Genomic DNA, 14,468 nt, shown 5'->3' on the forward strand with positions numbered 1-14,468 from the left:
GGTGTATTTAATACTTTAAAATACTTTTCATTATAATGTGATATTGCTATGACATGAATTGTTTATACGAGATGTGTTTCTGTCTGTTGACATAGTGCATCGGCGTTAAGCAGCATTGCACCAGGGTAACTGCACCTGTTTGCCACCTCTCACTGTTGGTGCACAATGCTCATTTCCGCACAAACATGGAGGCCAAAAAGTGAAGGGATACATTGCCTCTCCAACAACTTATGTGTGGTGTGTGTGATTCTATTTTTTCACCAGATTAAAGGTGTTAAAATAGGGTAGATAAGAAAGTGTTGAAATGGGGAGCAGTCAGGGGAAAGAACAAAGGGAAAGCAGGACAGGAATGTGCAGGAGGTAGGTAGGAAATAACCATAGCTATCCATTTATTTATTAGTGTAAACTGAACATATGTGCAAAATATTAACTGAATTTGGACTGTCACCTCCAGAGAAAGGGGTGACCACAACATAATCATGTTGTATAGCCAATTAGACTGACTCAATTGTGTCAAGAAGTTATGTGTGTGAAATGGAGAACTATGTATGTGACTTTTTTTATATGGGACAGATGCCTATTTATTTTTTATTTCAGAGAGAGAGGAATGTTGAGCAAGGGCATAGGTATCTCTGGGTCAGGTAAGTTAGGTAGGTGAGGAAGCAATTGCAGACAGACAAGACAAACAAGATGAGACAGGGATGATGGTGGGCACAAAAGTTTGTGGGGTCACCATGATTGGGGTGAAGGTGAGAACATCCCGAACCCATGTGGATCCAAACTGGGTGACAGTGAGAATCGAGTCCTCACCCACTGGAGTGTCATCACTGTCACCTCACTCTGCCACTGGCTGGATTGCTTGACATCTCCTTCTCCTCCTAGTACTATGCAAAATGAGGGACAGCAGCCTCTTCAAACCTACACAGCATCCTTGGCAACTCGATGCAGGTGATAAAATCACCACCTCCACCACAGCTCCCAGAAAGTACCACTGGAGCAGCCTGCAGGGCAGGACTACCTGAGGGCTCAGGTACTGCAGAGGCAGTGCTGCCAGGTTGGATGACAGACATGCTAAATATAGGTGCTGGAGCCAGTGGAGGGAGGGAAGCTGGATTCTGTGGGATAGGCCTACCCTGCTGTGCTGTGGAGCATTTAGTAAGGTGGTACACATGGATGAGATGGACATATTTTGAGGGTACATAATAAAATAAAAAAATAAAATAAAATAAAAAATAAACTAAAATAATTAATGTTTACAATACAATAAAATTACATAAACATAAAATAAAAAAATCATAAAAGAAAATAAAATAAAAAGGCACAATATTTTTTTGTAAATAATATGAAATAAAATAAAAATTAAATAAAAAAGAGAGAAGGGTTGGGGTGAGAAAAAGAAGAGATAAGATTAGTACCTTCTTGTGTGACCTACAATGCATTACTACAATTATTTGACTCTATTTTCTTAACTTTTGCATTTAAGACTACCACCTCCTAATATATGCACACCATACTACTGATTGCAGCAAGTAATCCTTAAAATGTGCATATATTGCACATATGCGTGTTCCAGTTATACAGATTACAGTTTACAGCGGGGCATTTGTGCCATTGCTCTAGAGATTTTAATGTAATGTAAATATTATTGAAGAAATAACAGTATTGTATAGTTGTGATGTGTGACATTTGAACCCACAACCTCTAATTATAGTCTAATATTGTAGTCTTGGTTTGTGCTACAGACTAATACCTGCAAACTTGCATTTACAGTTGGGATATGCATGCTCAATTTGATACAGCTGTATAAAATACCAAAAAAGCTATCTTTAACATTTAATGCTATGATAACACTACTCTTCTGTTGCAAACATACCACATGCTTCCCTCATTCTCACCAGTCTAGCTCCATGGGTTATGACATTGCACTCCCAGTGACTTGCAGCTGTGGAAAAAAACGAAAAGAACAGAACTCCATTATGCATGCAATTCTTGCCTATATTCAGCTTTCTAAGTCTTACAAGTACTCTTTGTAGTTGATACTTACACAGGTGTGGGATGTCCTGTGTCCTAAATTCTTTGATCCAATGGTCAAGTGTATCCCTCTTCCTCCTCTAAAGGTCATTGCCATGATGCCTACATTGCTCTCCAGTGAGCAGGTCACTGTGGCACTGGACACAGCCCGACCTAAACTATTCGAAACCTCAGAGTTGTACTGGGAACCAGAACAGTCCCTCTGCAGAAGCCTTTACTTTGGTTCTTAACTAGGAGTCCAATGAATATCCTGGACACCCCACCTCTGTGCTCTAAACCCGGCACCTTCCCCACAAACTCCTGCCATATTTACCATGGATCAAGAGCAATGGAGACTGATGCTATCCTGCCAATTCCATTTATTACATTTGCTGGAGTACACATACTGAAACTGCTGCACTCTGCTTGTGAAGAGCACATGCATTGCTTGGGAGTGCGTACCCCAGAGCAAAGTGTTTGCATGATGGTAAGCAGAGAGCAGCAGTGAGGCATTACAAAATTGCAATTAAAATTCAAAGGTTATTGGATGTACAGGCAGTTGTGTACGTGAGTTAGGCAAATGTAAAGGCCATGCCAATCCAGATAGCAGAATTATACTTACAGAAATATAGAACACAGTATACCCACAGTCATACATCTGATAATAAAACTTATAATACATACATAAATAAATAAATAACTGACACAATGCTTCTGGCCCAGCTATCATACATATAATTAATATCAGCTTGACTATGTCAAGTGTTATATGTGAGTGTGACTATAATGGGAAGTGGAACAACAGTAAAAGTGTATGGAATATCCTGTATTCAAACCCGGAACCATGTGTATGACAGTCCTACACTTACACCTGCTGCCACAAGGTTGAAATGACACTTGTTTGTCTTTCAGTTCATTGCTATAAACTGCAATGTCACAACAGTGAAAAAAAAGGTTGCACACTCTGAACTAGAATGCAGGACCATCTGTACTCCAGCCCTACACTTACACCTGCGGCCAAAAGACTAGTTACATGACATTTGCTATTTTACTATTCCTTCTTAAGGTCTTGCTGTTAACCTCCACGCAATGCCACTTAGTGGGTTTGTGTGATGACCAGTAGCATTAATTGAATGTATCCAGTTTCTATTTTTGGCTGTCTGGGTCCCGTTTTGTTTCTGAGGGGTCCAGTTGTCCAGTTTGCGCATTGCCGTGGTTTGCACAACTGAGATAAGCACAACCAAATCTGGCATTAATTTCCTACATTCCCGTGACTGCAGTACGTGCTGCATTGTGGAAATATTCACTCAAAAAAAAATTAGACAAAGACAGAAGTGGAGAGAAAGAAAAAAGGGGCAAGTGGTTGAAATAAGGAAAATCAATGTATGACATACACACAAAAAAATGGCTCACATTAGATATATCTACATAGATCAGGATTTGAACTCTCACTCCAATGCACCTTCAGAACACAGGATGGGTGCTTTATCCCTCTTTGCCATGCAAACAGCTTTGCAGCAAAGAACTGCACTCAATCTGCCCACCACCAACTGCATCAGTATCTACAGTGAAACCATGCAAGCGTTATTTGTACTTTTATTATTTTTGGATGTAGTGCACTTAGTGATCACACAACATGTCATCATTATTGCTTGCAAATGTACAGCTCTGTCGTACAATTCTGTTTGTTAGCTATTCTTCATTTATTTGACCAGTAATCTGAGACATGCAATTTTATATCATTGGCCTTAAAATATGTGAGGATATTAAGTTGAAATAATATCGTGTAGTTGCCAACAAATGAAGAGAAGGTTAGATGTTGATGAACACAGCCTGTGAACTGTGTGCAGCTTACTTACATTTCCAACCGTACATCTAACACTTTGTAGATCTAACCTGACACACTCATCACCTAACATCCCTGAATCTACACCATATAAAAAGGCAACTATATAGCTAGTCAAACTAATGGTGAGGAGACTTGTTTATGTTGGGAAGACTGCACATATGCTATTTCTTTAGGTTATATCTCTACAGAGGAGTAGTGAACTTCAGAGGGTAGGCTTCCATTTTGTCAGCTACATATTGCATATGCTGGAATGTATTTAATAAAAATCGGAAGCAAGGGCTTTTATACTTTTATCTATGTGCATTAGTTAGAAGTGTACTTATGGCATGGGCGTGTTTGTCAAGCCATTTCAGAGGTATACATGATTGCCAATGCGTGCAATGGAATGTTGTGTGATAATTATATAAAAATGTTTCAGGAACTGTTCTTTGATATCACTTTTAGCATTTTGAAGATGGTTTATTAGCAAAGTGTATCATTTTCTTGTTATTTTTTTGGGGGGGTAGCAATTATGAGTTACTGTTATGGCATAGACAAGGATAGACTGCTTTTTTGTGGTGGGGAAGCAAAGGTGAGTTGCTGTTATTGGCACTAACAAGGATATGTTTCTGTTGTTACACACCTTGTTTTGCGTTCTGCCTGTTGTGCATGTTTCAAATCTGTAGACTGTTGTATGTTTCTCTGGGGGTAATACCGACTGGCTATCTTTTCTGTTTTATCTGGAAACAATTATTTTGTAGTTATTTGGTACTTATGTGCATTATCCTACTGTTGTCTTTTATGACACCTAGGAGTATTCCACCCAGTGTGTCAGTCTTCAGAGACCTCCCCCTTCACAGATGCTGAGAACCAGGTGATAGTGGATGCCTTTAGGCAACATGGGGCTCTTCTGCTGGAAAGGGGACTGGGAGATATGGCACATAGGATGCAAATTTGCCAACAGCTAGTTGATGATCTGAATGCCATGGGTGGCCATTGGGGCAGGACATATGAGCAGGTGTACCACAGGGCTACTGACATGGTCACCTCTGCATGGCAGAAAGCAGCTGTAATGGGCATGACCAGATGGTTACCCTGCTAGGGAAACACCACTAACACTCGATGAAGAGTTCCTGGCCAATATTAGGGATCCAGACAGCTCCCAGGAGAGTGCAGTACAGCATGTCCTAGATGTCAGAGCAGCAGTTTCAGAGACAGCAAACACATCATGGGGGTTGGGAGGGTGGCCTAATGGTTAAGGTGTTTGCCATACAAACACAAGGTGCAGGGTTTGACTCTCACAAGGGATAATTGGCTAGGCTTAAAATGTCTCGCAAGGGCAGTTAGCTTAGTACTAATCTATGAACCTATGAACCCAGGAGGAGATTTCAGGTAGGCTTTGGTATCTCAATAGCTGAATACTGTTGTATAGTAAAACAATTGAATTCAATAAGTTACTTCTGTGTCACATATATTTTTTTGGGCTGATGGAAGATTGCCACAGTTATTAGCCTAGGTTGGAGTTGACATCCACGTTCTTGATGAGAGTAGAGTTAATGGACATATAAAGGAGTAAAAGATGTACCCCCTGTGTTTCTGTTAATTGTGATGCTGTTGTTCTTACCTTTTTCTTATCTTCTTCCAAGACCATATGGATTGCAGAGGAGAAGCTCATCTGCAGATGATAAGCCAAACATTTTTATGTCAGTACTGATTAGCAATTTAAAGAGATATTTTAGTGTTTGCTGTGTCAGACCTGTTGTTTGTATTGCTGTACTGTCTGTACTAATGGCAGCACTGTTACATTGTTAGCATGTATTGCACTATATTAGTGTAGGTATTATTTTTTTCCTGTGTCTGTTGTTTTTTTATCACAGGTGATCATGACAGAGCGCGGTCCCTCTGCCACTTGATGTCAATGTATCAGCAGACTCTATTGATGATGTTGATGGTGGTCAAAATGAAGCACAGTTGGGTGGTGCAGAGATTGAATCTGACACTGAGGTTGACATACAGCCATCAACTGCAGTTCCATCAGAGACAGGCAGTAGGCTTATGGCTATCCATTCCAGTGAGCCCTCAGATATTGGACAGGTGGAGGGTGAGGCCATTGATCAGGGAAGTGTGGCTACTGTGGCTTCAGTGCATGTTGACTCTGGCTGTAGCTAGAGTGTGGGTGAGGTGCCATGCAGGAGGGCTGATAGAGGTCTTTGGAAGGTGCCTGCTGACCATCCACCACCTGTTGCAGCTGTCTGTTTCTATGCCACTCAGTGTATGTTTAGGGCCGTCATGGAGGCACAAGCATGTTCCCATAGGTGCTCCAGACAAATGCCCAGGGATGTAGATGTAGCACAGATTGATATACTTGACTGCCTCCACCGTGTTGCTGATTCAATGAATTGAGTGCATGGCGCATCTGAACAATGGGTATGTGTGATGGAGCAAGGGGTGTCTGTCATGGAATGGTCATTGTCTGTAAAAGAACTTCTGCTGGGATGGGAACGGCATCCTCATGGACATAGGACAGCCACATCATCTGATGTCAGCCAATGTGGCCATGCCCATCACGCTCCCATAGTGGCAGCACTTCCACTGCTCTATCAGTGAGTGTGCTCTCCACATCCACAACCAGACATGGCAGGCCATAAGGTCATGGTCCTGGGTGTTCCCTGAAGGTAGCCTGTCCAGCAGATATCAGTCATGTTCAGGTAGCAGCGGTTCATCTGACTGTGGGTATGGGCATGCCAGTGCAACTCCTGGCAGAGCCAGTTCTTGTGGTTGGGGATGACAACAATGAACTGCCACCTCTACCATGCACAGCTCGCACCTGTCAGACATACCAAGACATAGAGCCAGCACAGAGCTTGGCTGTGTTCATGCAGGCACTCACACACCAATTTCACCTGGAGGACCCCTACAGACACACACACACACACACACACACACACACACACACACACACACACACACACACACACACACACACGCATGCACACAAGCACACACACACACACACACACACACATGCACACACACACACACACACACACACACACACACACACACACACACACACACACACACACACACACCAGTTACTCATTTTGTCTCACTAGCCATTTATTGGTTTATCTAAATGTCTGCCTGCTTCTCTGTCTTACTCACACCTACTCACCGAACTTTTGTGTCAGCCTAGGCTTCCTACCTCCCCATACAACACCCTGTACAAGTGAAGATAACTGTGCCATATCCTCATTTTCTCTCTTTTGGATTCAGGGATACATAAACTTTATGTGTGATGCTCAGGATGCATAGCTAACTTAGTGCTTAGTATATCTGCATTTGTGGTATTGAACTGGTATTTGTACCTTTGACTTATATTGGCCATGGAAATTAGACAATTGCTAGCATCAAAATCTCCAAACTTAATAGTCAATTATATTGTGAGGGTTGTGAAGTCGGAAACTCAATGTGTATCATTAATTTTTAACTTTTCTCTTTAATGATTTTTCCACTGTTCTTTTTATTAAACAATTCAGTCCAGGTTGAGGACTTACCTTGTAAATGCAGCAGTTGCCAAAGTTTTAGTTCAGGGCTGACTTTGATGCAAGCAGTGCACAATCAATATATGGAGAGATAGCAGTTGTGTGAGTTGCCTGGCATCAATATTACTATATGTATTTGAGAAGGAAGAAGGTTATTTGGCCTCTAGGAGGTGAGTGCGTGTGCTGTGCATTGCGTCTTAGCCAATGCAAGGGTATACTGAACACGCCTACATCTGCCTACACTCACAGCAACTGGTGGTTCCCCCTCTGACTCCTCATCTGCCTGTGGCAGTGGTGACCTTGGCATTAGTGGTGGGATGTGTGCCCCTTCACCTTGCTGATCCTGCTGAAGCTGTTTCTTCAGGATTACATTGTATAGCATGGCACATACTGTGCATATTTCTGTACATGCCCATGGATTATACTGTGGGGCTCCCCAGATGTATCTAGGGCACTAGAAGTGTGACTTCAGCAGCCCAAAAACATGTTCTGTGATATTTCTGGTTTGAGGGTGTGCCTCATTATGGTGTTCTACTGTGGGTGTGTATGCATTTCTTATTGGTGTCATCAGCCACGGTTCCAGTGCATAGCCTGCACCCCCCAGTAAATGATCCTGTGGGATATCTCCCCTAGCAAACATCTTGTACAGTTGGGAGGTGTGCCAGATATGTGAGTCATGGTAACTGCCAGGGTTGCCACTGGCCAGCAACGATGTTCAAGAAGATTCCCTTGGCATTACACATGACTTGGCAGTTAATAGAGTAGAGTAGCCCTTTCTGTTTATTTAGAGCCTACCCTATTCCCTGGGTGGTGCCATCATCTCTATATGTGTAGAGTCTATGGCATCTAGTACTTCAGGGTAGTGTGATACATGGTAGAACTCCTGCATATTTCTGGCCCTCTCCTCAGAACTATGGGGAAAATATATTTGATCACTGGTATGTTGGAGCATAACATTCAGAAATTGTTGGAGAATCCTGGATGCTGATGCCTGTGACACCCCCAGCATGTCCCCGTTGGTCTCTGAAAGATACTTGTAGCTAAGATTTTAAGTGCTGCACATACCTTTGTCTCTACTGGGATAGGTTCCTCTCAGTTGGCTCTGGCTGTAGTTGAAGATGGCAGAGGTTGCAAAGTTCCTGTAGTGAGTCCCACTCCACCCTGTAGTGCTCTACAATTTCCATGTCATGTAGGTTGTGAAAAGTTAAAGGGGATCTGAAAACTCTTCTCCTTCTCGACCTAGACCTATTATCAGCAGCCAGCAGTAGCACTGGCTTCTGCCTGTAGCACATACAAATGAATTAAAGCAGCAACAGCCCCTAACATTCTGTCCATGTAGACTCCTTTCTGTGGCTGTATTCCAAAAGTTTTGGAGTTTGCAGGAAAATCTTCACAGAACACTAAATATACAGAACCAACCGATATTGCCAACATCCTGGCAGATAGGTTCAATGCTAACTTTACCCCCCTCTCACCCTCCAAAGGGCCCATCTTAATACCAGGAGAATGCAATGCCCCTGTAATCACGGATGAACAAGTAAAGCCCGCACTCTCCATAGCTAAGAACAAAGCATCCATGGGACCAGACAACATCCCAGGATTCGTACTGCATGAACTGCAAAAGGAACTGGCACCCCACCTAAGTACCATGTTCAATCATAGCCTCACCTCAGACTATGTGCCTAGTGAATGGCACACAGCTATAGTTATTCCACTCACTCCACAAAGGGGGTGCCAACACAGACCCTGGAAACTACCACCCCATTAGCCTGTTGAGCCTGGTCTGCAAGGCCATGTAATGTATCATCTTGGAGCTTAGAAACAAAGACATAGGTAACCTCCCAACCCTGGGCCCCACTCAAGTTTGGGTTTGTAAAAGGTAGATCATGTCTACTAAACTTGGTTGACTTCTTTGAAGCAGTCACTATATGTGTAGAAGAGTGCAAGGTAGGGCACACAGCCTATCTAGACCTCGCCAAGGCTTTCAATACCATCCCCCACTCTGGAATTATAGATAAACTCACTAAACTGGGCATAAATCCCTATGTCACAAGATGGGTGGTCAACTGGCTCACTGACAGAATCCACACAGTAAAAGTAGCCATCTCCAAATCTGACTTCAGACCAGTGACGAGTGGAGTACCACAAGGTTCAGTCCTGGGTCCTCTCCTGTTCGGCATCTACTTCTCTGAAGTGCAGGCCAACACAGAAGGTCTTTGGATAACAAAGTTCGCAGATGACTGCAAACTGGGAGCGATAATAGAATCATCTAATGATGTAGGCATTCTACAAAAGGGCCGCACAGAGTCAGATGCTTGGTGTGAAAGTCATGGCCTCAAGCTCAATACCAAGAAGTGCATTGTCATCCCCTTTGGGAAAAACTCGGTACCCATGAACTACCACATAGGCGGTAGGTCACTAAACTTTGAAAGTGTGATAGCAGACCTCAGGACACAGGTGGACAGAAGTCTCTCCTTTGATAACCACATCGCCACAGTAGTTAGGAAATCCTTCTATGTGGCACACCTCATCACAAAAGGGTTCTCCTCTAGCAAAAAGGTGGTCATTGCTCCTCTCTACTCATCCCTTATCAGACCCATTATAGAGAATAATGTCCCGTTTGGCATGTATCTCACAAGACACCTACAACAATTGGAAAGGATACAGAAATACCTCACTAAGAGGATTGCCAGCCTCAAACAGATGCCATACGCAGACCGTCTCAAAAAACTCCAGCTCTACTCCATCGCATATCGCCTATTCAGAGGCGGTCTCTGCCTAACATACAAAGCTATGTCAAACCCAGAGCTGTTGGACATGCTACACTTAAAGAAATCCCAAACCCTCCCGGGAACACCCTCCAGGGACCTAAACCTTGTCACCATAATAAACAGAACATGCTGGAGGGATAGATTCCTGTCCCAGAGACTTTCCATACTCTGGAACAAACTATCCATTCATGTCAAGACAAGCTCCTCATTGGCCCTCTTTAAGAAAAATCTTGATGACTGGATGGGAAATAGAAAATTCAGTCTATATTAAAAGACCGAACATTCACAACCGCGAACACCAAAATAGTGACACATAAATGCTGAACTCCTACAATAGCGAAGGACATAAACATCGAAACCCAGAATGCTGAACGTATTTCCGTGGCCAGCAGGGTGATCGTGGGGAAGAGGAAATATATCCTTTTCTCCACTGTAGTGCGATCTAGGAGTTGGTATATTTAAGTAGGTGGGGTGTGGGGAGTGCAGCCCCCCCCTGCAAAAGTGTAATTAATGAAGTTTGTTTTTGTAGGTTTTCCTTACCTGTATGGCACTGTTGTTTTTGGAAATGCATTCGGCATTCTGGATTTCGATGATTACATCCTTCACTATTTTAGGAGTTTGGTGTTTATGTGTCGCTGTTTCGGTGTTCGCAGTTGGGAATGTTCGGTCTTTTAATATAGACCAGAAAATTCACCCCAGGGATCACTTCTGCGGCACTGCTTGACAGGGGCATAGGGAAACAATTTTCTCGGGTGACAAAAGCCAGGGAACCTTTTTGGCTAGGCTTATATAGGCCCCAGGGCCGATAATCTAGTACCTACCTATGAACCTATGAACCTATGAGTCTACATGGATGCTTTATAGCTTGTTGCATAGCTCCACTATCTTAGATTGGTTGATTAGTGTGCTAGCTGTTTATGCTGTAATTAGCATGCCATGGTGTTTACCTTGTTTGCGCAAGGGTGCACGTCTATACACAGCGCTTAATGAATTGGAATTTTGTTGCTATTGTGTAGGGTCCCCTGCTAGTCTTATTGGTAGTTAGCAAGTTAAAGCAAATGTGCTGTATTCCTATCTTATGCGGCTACTGCTAAAACAAAGAACTTTTTATCTCTTGTCACTGACTATGAACATCTGTTTCATGTTATCTCAGATGTGATGAGTTGATATTATGTGCCACAATTAAATGGACAAGTGCAAGTCAATACAAGAAGGCCAATCAAGTTATAACCCTTAAGTATTACAGTTTTTTAATAATAATTACAGCTAGTCCTAACCCTGCCGTGATCTATCTGGCTGATCCAGAGACTATTAGCACCTACCTTGTATCCCTTTTGTCACACAACGAACCGCTCTTTCTATGACAAACTGAATACAGTTATGTGCGCCAATGAAATGCCCATCAAATATTAAGTTGGCATGACCAGTTACCTATCATTAAGTGGCAGAAGCGTAGTAAGGGCAGGATGAAAGGAGCAAGTGCCCCATGTGCAAAGAGTTAGAAGGGATGATCCAATTGGCCATCCATCATCTCAATCCTACTTAGTGCAATTCTAGATTTTAAAAGCTGGTATTGCATTTGCAGTCAAACCTGAGCACTGTAGTGCTCAATGTGTAGTCAAACTGCTTCAGATAAATGTTAAAAAAAAAAATATATATATATATATATATATATATATATATATATATATATATATATTTTTTTTTTTTTTTTTTTTTTCTGTTTTGTTTTTACTCAAACCTAAGTACTGTAGCTTTCTGTGCAGGATGCTTGCTACATTTGTAGCAATCAGTTTGCTGAAGTTTAAAAGTTATTAATATTATTATTATTATTAATATTATTAGTATTATTATTACTATTTTGTAAGTCTAATGTAAGGAAGAATGATTGGTGGCAGGGCACAGAAACAGGACTGGAATGGTTGGACCAGGGTTGGGCATGTCCTTTATCTGGCCACCTGGTTGGTGTGCCAGGAAAAAGAATGAAGGGTTTTTTTTTTTTTGCTCTTCATTTGAAGAGCTTGACAGCCAGAGGGGTGGTGGCTGGGGAGCATGGATATGGTTTTCAGAAGTTCGCTTTTTTTTTTTTTTTTTTTTTTTGCTGAGGGAGTAGTGCACTGGTTTGTGGGACCAGCACAGAACAGTGGTTGATCCAGCTATGCTTCTACTATTGGGACAAAACCAGGCATATTTTAAAATCTCCTACTTCTCACAGTTGTTATGGCACAAATTTATAGCATATGCTATTCATAATTATGTCTTATAGTTTATCCAATATCAAAACCAAATATCAAAACCCAACCTGAATTAAAATAATGCCAGAACTATCAATTGTCTTTATATTAGTACTTCCTGAACCCACAACTGAGTTACAAAGAATTTATGTACTTATAATAATTCTGGTATTAGAAGTTTAAATATAAGTACGGTTAAAAGAAATTCTGCTGTTCTACGTGTTTTACAGGTAGATATCTGGCTTATAGAAGTAAGTGGTAGTGGTGTTTTTTGAGAGACAGAGAGGGAGAGAGAGAATAATAAATCTGCATATCTAATTAGACATAGTTTGTAGCATATACAGTGTTTTCTTTTTTTAAGCATCAGCAATAACTAGGAGGCTGTACCCAACTGTGTGAAGAAGAATGCAGTATTAGTGTGGCCATGTGAGAGTATAATCTACCCTAATTATTATTCCTTTAAGAAGTGATCAGGCTTTTACCTTTTACATCTAGTTGATTCCCAAAGCATACAGCAACTTCTAAAACTTGTAATACCTCTAAAATATATTTTTAACAACATTAGGCTAAAACATTTATGATGATATATATATATATATATATATATATATATATATATATATATATATATATATATATATATAGCTATAGACACAGAGATATACGATGATGACAGCATGTTTTACATACTGACCCATACTTACACAATTCATTTTGAAATATTCAAGTATTAGTTAAAAATGTGGTTTAAATATAAAAAGTTTTTTTTTTTTGAAAGATCCTATCCTGTCAAAATGTTTGTGGGTCTAACGAAATGTGTATTTCATGTTCATGTAACAGAAGGAGAATGTGTAAATGTTTTATGAAGACAACATAGTTATTTTCCATGCTAGTCTTTATCCCATTATAACTTCAGCAAGGGGTAGTTTATTTCCATTTATGTGTACTTACCCTCTCAAATCAATTTAAAGCTTATGTAACATAAAACAATTCTGCTATTAGGGTGTATGGTCACTTTAATGCAGTGGCCAAATAACATCAACCCATGAACAAGCTATAGTCCAATATTAGGCATAAACCATTCAGATTCCAAAGTTTGCTTTCATAATCTGAGCTGGCGTCTTCACATTAAGGAGGAAATGTGAATTTAGAAGTGGGGACAGGTGTTGTTCTCAGTTTCTATTTGATTGCAACTTAATTTGCTATATATATTGTGCAAAAGCTGTCATCATAATAGCTTGTTAATACTGACCTTAATATTTCTTTTTCACAATATAGACTTGATCATAAATACAATGCTAAAATAAAAGTATGTCACTTAAGAATTATACTTTCACTATTTGAAAGACACTTTCTAGGGGGCTATACATAGGGTGCATTGAATCTGAATTTATTAATACATTTACAATGACCTTTTATACTGTTACAAATGTGTGTGTGTGTGTGTGTGTGTGTGTGTGTGTGTGTGTGTGTGTGGGGGGGGGGATGTGCATGTGAGACTTCATTGCTTCCTGGTAAATATGGCTTTACATTGCACTAATAATAGAATTATGGGAGGAATTAATATTTAAATATGCCTTTTTAACTTATACCTCTTTTTGTCTAATGAAGCTTGAGTGAGATTGATGAAGCCCTTGTGGTAAAAATGGTATAACTGGGTTATATTAATATTTTCTTTTGATTTTAAATTTTGATGATCTTTTTATTAGCATATGGTTATTTGTTTAATGTTGTTTAATTAACGGGATTCATGATCATTTATTGAATTTTGTTTGTTTTATGGATAAAACAGTGACAGCAAATCACTGAAAGACACTTTCAGCAAACAAAACTAAAGCTTTTCTGTAGGGGGACCCCCCCACACCCCAGTTAGCTTATATATACCAAATCCAAGGTCGCACAACAGTGGAGAAAGGGCAACTCCATATGTTTGCTGAAAGTGGCATTTCCTTTCATTGAAAAAGTTGTCATGCTGTCAAATGGGTAAAGAGCACTCACCGAAAGAACACATTCCCAGTTAATGAGAACTATCCCTGCTCGGTGCTGTATTATTTGAGTTAGTATTTCACCTCTATGTATC

This window comes from Protopterus annectens, chromosome 11.part0 (genome assembly GCF_019279795.1).
Source record: "Protopterus annectens isolate FY-2018-M chromosome 11.part0, PAN1.0, whole genome shotgun sequence".
Taxonomy (NCBI): Eukaryota; Metazoa; Chordata; order Ceratodontiformes; family Protopteridae; genus Protopterus; species Protopterus annectens.